At 39.6% G+C, this 8848-nt stretch overlaps 1 long non-coding RNA gene across 1 annotated transcript; it reads left to right on the forward strand.

The window, feature by feature from the left end:
- The first annotated feature begins 2831 nt into the window (after positions 1 to 2831).
- On the forward strand, positions 2832 to 7091 carry LOC114008994 (uncharacterized). Its single transcript, XR_003550481.1, has 2 exons — positions 2832 to 3012; positions 6665 to 7091. It is a non-coding gene; the product is annotated as an uncharacterized LOC114008994 (long non-coding RNA).
- Positions 7092 to 8848: the final 1757 nt, after the last annotated feature.

Genomic DNA, 8848 nt, shown 5'->3' on the forward strand with positions numbered 1-8848 from the left:
AAGGAAAAGACTTCTAAAGGAAAAACCTTGAAAAAAAAAAACAAGAAATTGAGAATGATAAAAAAAAAAAAAAAAAGGAAAGACATTCCATCATGTTCTTATATTGGAAGAGTCAGTATAATCCAACTGTCAATTCTACCTATGTTAATTTGCATATTCAATATGATGTTAGTCAAATTGCCATTAAAATTGTTCACAGAAGTAATAAAAAAAATTATAAAATTTGTCTGGAATCATAAGACCCCATATTGCCAAGACAGAATTGGGTAAAAAGAGTAAAGTGGGAAGCATTTCACTACACAATTTCTAGATATATTACAAAGTGCTGATAATCAAAACAGCATGACACTAGCACAAAAATAGACACATAGACCAATGGAACAGAATAGAGAATCCAGGAACAAATCCCAGCTCATGCACCCACCTGATCTTTGACAAAGGGAGCAAGACGATCCAGTGGAGAAAAGAAAGCATTTTCTGCAAATGGTACTGGAAGCTCTGAATATCCACCAGCAGAAAAACGAAGCTGGCCCTTAACTCTTACTCATAAGAATCAACTCAAAATGGATCCAAGATTTAAATGAGACCCAATTGTTTGACTCAAAGTGGATGAATATGAAGAACTTAATGTTGAGAAAGTGAGCCAGATCTTGAAAGATGCACACTGTCCCTACTCAAGATGTACCAAGCGTCTGAGTTCTGTGGCAGGACTGGAAAGATCCGCAGATATGATAACAGGGAGGATAAGTGTCGATACCAGAGACTGTAGGGGAGGGGAGTGGGTGGTAGAGGGTGGGTGGTAGAGGGAGGCTGGGAGGGGCAAAGAGAAGAAACATTTAGCAGACAAAAGATAATTCTCTGTTGGAAGATTAAAATTCATTTTGTAACTTTTGCTTTATAAAACAAAATGTAAAAGAAGTATGATAAATAAATACATGAAATTAAAATAACGAACTGAAAAACCAATGTATCAGTCAGCTGGACAGACTCCACACATAACAGTGGTCCCGTAATGTAAGCGAGGTAAAATGTCCCTACTCACGTCAGTGTGCAGAGTAACGTCACAGTGCCAAGCATTGCTCACGTCTGTGGCAGTGCTGGTGTAAACAAACCTACTCTGTGGTTGAGAAAGCTGGAGCCTGCATGTCTCACAGTTCAAATCCCAGCTCTGGCAGTTTGAAAAAGTACTGGGCATGTGTGCGAGTGCCCCAAATCACAGCAGGATGGAGAAATGGAGGAGAGGGAATTTACACACAGATATGGAGAAATGGAGGAAAGGGAATTACACACAGATATGGAGAAATGGAGGAGAGGGAATGGTGTGTGCCCACGCCAAACTGAAAGTTGCTTTCTCCCTTTCTCTTTGTGTCTCTGTGTCTTTATCTCTAGTGAGCAAATAACCCCTCGAGCAAAAAAAAACCCGCAGAGAACATACAATTATGTATAGTATAAATTCTTGATAATACTAATAAATGACTGTTACTGATTTGTGTATTTACTATACAATTTTTGTTTCTTTAAGATTAAAATTAAATTTTATAGAATAAAGATATAAAACTATTTTTGTACAACTGCACAGTGTTAGTGTTTTAAGCTCAGTGTCTTATAAAAGAATCAATAATTTAATCAAATGAAAAATTTTCCAGTAAGTGAGGGCTAATTTTTTACTGAAGCAAGTTGTGTTTGTTTGTTTGTTTGCTTTTCTAGAAAATGAATTTAGAGTAGTCCCAGCACAGTGTTCACAAAGTCTACGGGCGCGTACAGTAATGTCTCAGGCATTCGCATTCACTCCCTGCTCACTCTGACTGCCAGAGCCACTTCTCTAAGTTCCATTCGCAGTGGATGGATTTGATTTTTACATGTGTATCTACTGTTCTGCCACATGTTTAAATGTGGGAGGTTTTACTTTTTGTAGACTATGTTAAATGTTGATACCATCTTCTGAAAATAGTGATGACTTCCTTCTTTTCCAAATTCGATGACTTTACTTTCTCTTCTTGCCTCATCACACTGACCGGGATTTTCAGCACTAGGCTGAGAATGGGGAAGCAGACATCTTTGCCTTATTTTTCTCTTTTTAAAAATTTTCATTTATGTATTTATTTATTTAATTGTGTTATAGCCAGAAAGAAACAGACAAAGTGACAGGGAAAGAAAATGAGAACGCAACCTTCTTTGTGGGGGAGGAGGGTGGCCGCACTTCACTCCCTTCCCCTCCATTCTCCTCTTGGAATTCGGGGCATGGACACATACATGCCCGATGTGCTTTTCCAAGCTGCTGGGTCTGGGATTCAAACTGTGGTGCTGGCTGTGTGGGAGCCAGCATCTTAACGACTATGCCACCTACTTGGCCCCTTTGCCTTGTTTTTAATATTAATAAGAATGCATTTAATGTTTCACTATTAAATATAAATTAGCTGTAAGTTCTTAACATTATTTTTAGATTATTTTACATTTAGTTAGGATGATTTATTGTATTCCATCTTATGAGGGTTTTAAAATATAAATGGTTCTAATTTTTGTCAAATGCTTTCTCGTCAATAATTGATTTGATTATGCCGTTTTTCTTCTTTAGTAGTTCATATCAGGGATTACCTTGATTGAGTTTCAAAGGCAGAAACAGCCTTGTATAACTGGTTTATTTGTTTATCGCTGGTCAAACTAAAATAAACAAATAAGTAAAGTTGAAAAAAATAATTCTTAAAAAAAAGTTTGTCTCTAAATTCATGAGAATCACTAGTCTACGGTTTTCATTTGCATGTTTGTTTGTTCATACTGTTTAGTTTGGTTTGGTAATTAACTAACACAGACCTTGTAAGACTAGAGAAATGTTTCCACTTCTATGTTCTGCAACAGATCTTGTAAAATTAGTGTTAGTTTTTCTTTAAACATTTTGTAAAATCTTCAATTAAATCATATAGGCTTGGTCATTTCCCTTTTGGAAGATTTTGATTTATGAACTCAAACTGTTTATTAGGCTCACGACTAGTCAAATTATTAACTTCATATTGGGTGAGTTGTGCTAGTTTGTATTTTTTCTTTAACCTATCTGTTTTATTTAAATTGTCAAATTTATATGTGGAGAGTTGTGGGTTGTATTTCCTTATTATCCTTTTGATGTCTAATATCTGTAATGATATTCTCTCCGTCATGATTTTGGTAAATTATATATTCTGGGTTTTTTTTTTGTGTGTGTTTATTTTTCCACACTTGATAGAGGTTGCTCATTTTTACACATTTTTTCAAAGAAAAATCTTTTCGTTTCACTCACTCTCTCTCTGCTGGTTTTTCTTTTTGAAACTAATGATTCCTGCTCTTATATTTATTATTTTATTTCTATTCCTCTCTGAGTTTGTTTTGCTCTTTCTTTTGCAGGACCTTGAACTGAGGGATTAAATTATTGGATTTGAGATTTTTTTTTACTTTTCTTATACAATCCTTTAGTGTTAAAATTTTTCTTCTATCCCACTGTTTCAGCTGTGTCCCATAAACTTTGATATGTTGTTTTTCCACTTTCTTTACTTTTCAAAATTTTGTTGGCCATACTGCTAGGATTATTTTGAAGAGGATTGTTTATATTTTCCTGTTATCTTTCTCCTGTTTACTTATATTCATTTTTTTCATTATGATTGGAGTGTATATATTGTATCATTTAACTTATTTTAAATCTATTGAGGAATATTCTATAAAGATATCCTCTCAATTTTTGAGATAGGTGTGTTAGAATTGCCAAATATGACTGTATTTTTGCCTACATATCCTTTGAATTTGTCAGATTTTCTTAACTTATTTTACGCTCTGTTGTCTGACTCGCACATTGACGATAGTAACATGTTCTTTGTGGATTGACGCTCTCTGCCTCTGGTAATTTTTCTGACTTTGATCCATTTTATCTAACATTTATATAATCACTCATGCTTTCATTTGATTAATATTTTCTGATATTGGGTTGTCAGAAAAGTCATGACACCTTTTAGCATAGAAAAACATAGAAAGATACATAATAACTTTTCTGATGATCCAATACATATTTTTCAGCATTTTGCTTTCAGCTTACCTCTACTGTTTTACTAGAAGTGACTTCTGTGTAGATATTGTGTGTTTGAATATGTGCAGTAATATGTTGTGATTGTTTCTGTCATTTAACTGGCGCAGCTAGACCCTTTACACTCAGTGTGATTATCAGCATGTTTATAGCTTAAAACTGTTACCTTATTCCGTGTTTGCTCTCTTTTTCTGTTTTTCGTTTGTTTCTGTTTCTTTCCCTGGCCTTGTTGTAGATTACTCGAAAGTCTATTATAATTCAGTTTGATTCATCTACCGTATTTTTAAGTGTATCTCTTTGTATAGATTTTTAGTTGCTGTTATAGTTATTGTATTATATATTATATTACATAATATGCTGAAGTCCACCAGTTTCACTGTTATAAAAGCTGGAGTGAAGTATGGAGACCATAGGTCCCTTTGTACCCCTTCACATGCCTTCATTTAAAATAATCTAATCTTGAATATTTTCCCAAGGTGTATTGAGAACCATATCACACAGTGTCATAATTCTGCTCATTTTCAACTATCATTTTGGAATCTCAATAGAAGAAGAGGGGCCCATAGTATTTACCAACATGTTTACTCTTTATAGTATTCTTTCTTTCTTCCTGAAGATGCATGGTGCTCTCTCTTTTATATTTATTTCCTTTTCTTTGAAAAACTTCTTTAGCAACTTTTTTTAGGGTATATCTGCTAATGATAAGTTTTCTTTTTTTTTTTTCCCTAAGAAATTTTTGTTACAGGGCACGTGTGCTCACCAGAAAGAAAGCAAGAAGTCACCCTCCCCAGGGAAGATGGCCACACTGCAGTCCCTTCTTCTCCATTTTCCTCTCAGGATGTTGGGCACGCACGCACACATGTCCAGCATGAATTTCAAGCTGGGTCTGGGACTCAAACTGTGATCGACCATCTGGGAGCCCAGCACCTTAACCACTGTACCACTTGCCGGCCCCTGACAAGTTTTCTTAGTGCTCCTTCTTTTGAGAATGTCTGAATTTTTCCTTCATTCTGGGGTAGGAGAGGGACAGAAACAAAACCAGTAACATATTGCTGGATAAAGAATTCTATGTGCATAATTTTTTAAGTACTCAAAAATATGCTATTTGCTCTTGGTTTCCATAGCTCAGGGTGAGGAACTTGGATTATGAGAATTGATTTCACTACGGAGTTGCTTCCTTTACTTGTTTCAAATGTTTTATTTGTGAAAATTAGCCGAAGTGTCTTGATGTGGAACCTTTGAGAATCTTATTAGGGATTTACGTATGTTTTAAAATTTGCTTGTGTCTTTTACCAAATTGCGGAAGTTTCAGCTATTATTTTCAGTCCTGCCAATGGCGTGAATGTTAGAAAGCTCATTGTCTTCCACAGGCCCCTGAAGGTTCCCCCCTCAGTCAATCTTCTCTCTGCTATATTGGGTCATTTCTATTGTCCTATTTTGTTCACTGAAAGTTCAGACCCCCTATTCCTTCCATTTGCTGTTAAGCCTGTAAATGTAATTTTTTTTTTCCTTTGGAGAGGTTTTCGCTATAGGGCGTGTGCGCTCGCTAGAAAGAGAGAGAGACAGAGAGACAGAAAGCGAGAAATCACCCCCCAGAGGGGATGGCCACTTTGCAATCCCTTCTCCTCCATTCTCCTCTCGGGATCTTGGGCACGCACGCACACGCGACCGGCGTGAGTTTAAGCCACCGGGTCCGGGACGCGAACCACGGTTGACTACATGGGAGTCCAGTGACAGCCATTACGCCAACTGCTGGTCCCTGTAAATGTAATTTTTGAAGTCTGGCCATTGTATGATATATTTAAGTTCTAAATTGTTAGTTTAGATCGCCATTGTACCTTCTATCTTTTTTGAAACTTTCTGTATTAGTTGAGCCTTTCTATTTTTTTTTCTATTTTTCAAGTTTGTTTAGAATTGCTTATTAAAAATACTTATTATGATACTTTAAACTATTTTTTGTATAATTCTAACATCTCTGTCATCTCAGCAATGGCAGGTATTGATGATGTTCTTATTTTGTACAGAATGAAGTTCTTCTGTCTCTCGGTATGATAAGTAATGTTTTCAACAAAAACTGGGACCTGCTGGGTATTGTCCTTTGAGACTGGAGTTTACTCACAGCCGTTCTTCTCACTGGCTCTCTCGGACTTCTTGTCGGGAGGGAGCAGGGATGCCCCCTCATTCCTGCAAGCAGGCATTGATGTCCCGGTCTCCTACTCGCCTCTGCTGACATTCGAGATGAGATCTCTTGTCGTTGCCAGGTGGTGAGAGTTCTGGCTGTCAAGTAGGCCTCACTGCCACCCCCAGGCTAGGAGGGTCAGGGCGTCCCTCACTCCTCTCTCAGTGTCTGCCCTGGACACTGCAGGACTCCATGTTACCCCTGGTCAGTGGGCGTAATCCTTACCCTCAGGCCGGTCTCTCCTGATACCACAGTGTGATGGGAGAGAGGCCCTTGTCTCTGCAGGGTCTGGAGGCCACAATGGATGCCGGTTTGGACGCAGTGGGCTGGTTATTGCTTACAAGGGTTCTTTTCTGGTTCCTTTGTCCTTTGACATAAGAGAAAAGGCTTCCTTTGAACATTCATTTTAAATTTCTGGTTTCTTGCCCCTTTCCATTCAGACTATGGACTGCAGAGGCAAGAGGAAAGCCGTGGGACCCGCCATCATGTCATTCTGCTCCACAGCGCTGCTTCCATCATGACGAAACTGGGAGGAGGGGGCTCGCAGCTTCAGGGAGATGTGGAAACCAGAGATGCATACTGCTCACCCCGCACGGTTCTTTTCCATATGGCAGGCTCAGCTAATTGCTCAGTTTGGCCACAGCGATATTTTTTTCAGCAAATTTGTGCTCCAAGTACTATGTATTTTTAGAATCTTGAAGCTACCCTACCAATGGAGCTGCTTGCCTGGAAGGAGCCAGGCAGGAAGGGAAGGCTGGGTGGACCCGACTGCTTTAAAGACTCTCAAATTCCTGTTCTTGTCCTTTACATGATAATCTCTCTAAACTTCCCATTTTCATGTTTCACATAAATATTTTTCCACTTTGCTTTTCCCTTAATCATTCATTTTTGTATTCAGGAAAGCTGGCTTGAAGGCTTACTCCCAGGGTGGCATTGTGGTAACCACATGAGACCTAGCAGAGAGCTCAGTCACAGAGGACCGCGGTCACGCGCTGCTTCTGGTTCTGGTTCTAGTGTGAGGATTGCACCGAGCCTGTGGAAACAAAGCTGGCCTCCCTTTCCTGGAGGAGGGTGAGAGCGAGCCCCAGCGCTGAGACGCAAGGCTAGTTTTATATCACCACAGGCTCCTGGTCTCATCTGTGCTTCAATCCTCATCCATCCTCTTCTTCACCTCAGAAATGACAGACACATTAACTCACACATACGGGTAGGAAAGAACCACCTCTGCCTTTGGCACTAGTTCCACCCAACTTCACATTACACAATAAACAGAATAGTTACAGAGGAAAGCTTCAACCTAATAACTTTCTCAAATTTCTTTTAGTATTGCATACAGGTGGGCTGGAGACCAAGTGGCCAAATGTGTACACAAGGACACTTTCTGGTGAGGTAACATAACTGCTGGCTTCTGGAAACACTAATACTTACAAATCAGCAGAAAAGAGAATCACATTTTCTTTTAACTTGATATTTTTATCGACATAAATATAGATTTATGTGCAGCCGTAAGAAATAGCAGAAAGATGGATCAAATTTCCCTACTGGCAAGCTGTTACAAATCTATGGGCCACAGTGGTATATGGATATCGATGCAGTCCACCAACCTTATCAAACTTCCCCCCGTTTGATGCGTGTGTGTGTGTGCGCATAGCAGTTACGCAGTTTAGCCCCTTGTGTGATTTCTGTATTTACCAGATAGTTCAATAGACACCAAACTATTGCCAGATTCAGTATCAAGGTCATGTCAAACAATACTGGGTAATATTCACACTGAAAACAAACGACAAAAGAAGAGATCTTGGCACCTCCGATGAGCAGGAATATGAGTACATTTAATAGGCCATTTTTCTTGGTGTGAGTTTTAGAAATAACATAATTGAATAAAAAATTATAACATCATCAATCAAAATTTAGAAGTGAGTAATGCAAACTGGCCTCAAAGAAAACAAGACCTCCACCTTCTGGGGGTGAAATGTGTTCCCACCAAAGTCCAGCCCTTGCCAACATACTAAGAGGTGCCGCCTTTGAGAGGTGCTTGGGTGAAAGGGCTCCTCCCTCATGAATCAGACCAAGGCTCTGGGCCAGCCTGGAGCACAACAGTTAGGGGAGCCGGACACCACAGAGCTGACTGCAGTGCGGTGGCTTGAAAAGTGTGATGGACGTGTGGGCTAGGAAGGAGGAATGGAGGAAGACTGGAGCATGACCCTACTGGGGGTGCTCTGGCAAGAGAAAGAAAGTAAGATCAAGGTGCTTATAGAAGAGGCCTCACAGGCCTGCTGGTGGCATGGTGGCTAAGGCGCTGGATCCATGAGACTGTGGGAATCCTGGACTCGATGGCCTGAAAAACATGCCAGGAACACGTGCACACATGGCCAAAATCCTGAAAGGAGAATGGAGGAGAAGGTGCTGCAGCATTGCGATCCCCCTTAGGGAATGATTTTTCATTTTCTCTCTCTGTCTCTTTCTAGTGAGCACCCACTTCCTCTGGCAAAATTTAAAAACAAACCAACCAACCAACCAGACAAAGGCCTCACAGGGCGTTCTACTGGCTCCTCTGCTCCCTTTGACTTCTGCCTTCTGCCGCATCAGAATGGCCCTCGGTAGATGCTGGCACCTTTCTGTGG

The sequence above is a fragment of the Tupaia chinensis genome, unplaced genomic scaffold (genome assembly GCF_000334495.1).
Source record: "Tupaia chinensis unplaced genomic scaffold, TupChi_1.0 Scaffold000428_1, whole genome shotgun sequence".
In the NCBI taxonomy this organism is placed as follows: Eukaryota; Metazoa; Chordata; class Mammalia; order Scandentia; family Tupaiidae; genus Tupaia; species Tupaia belangeri.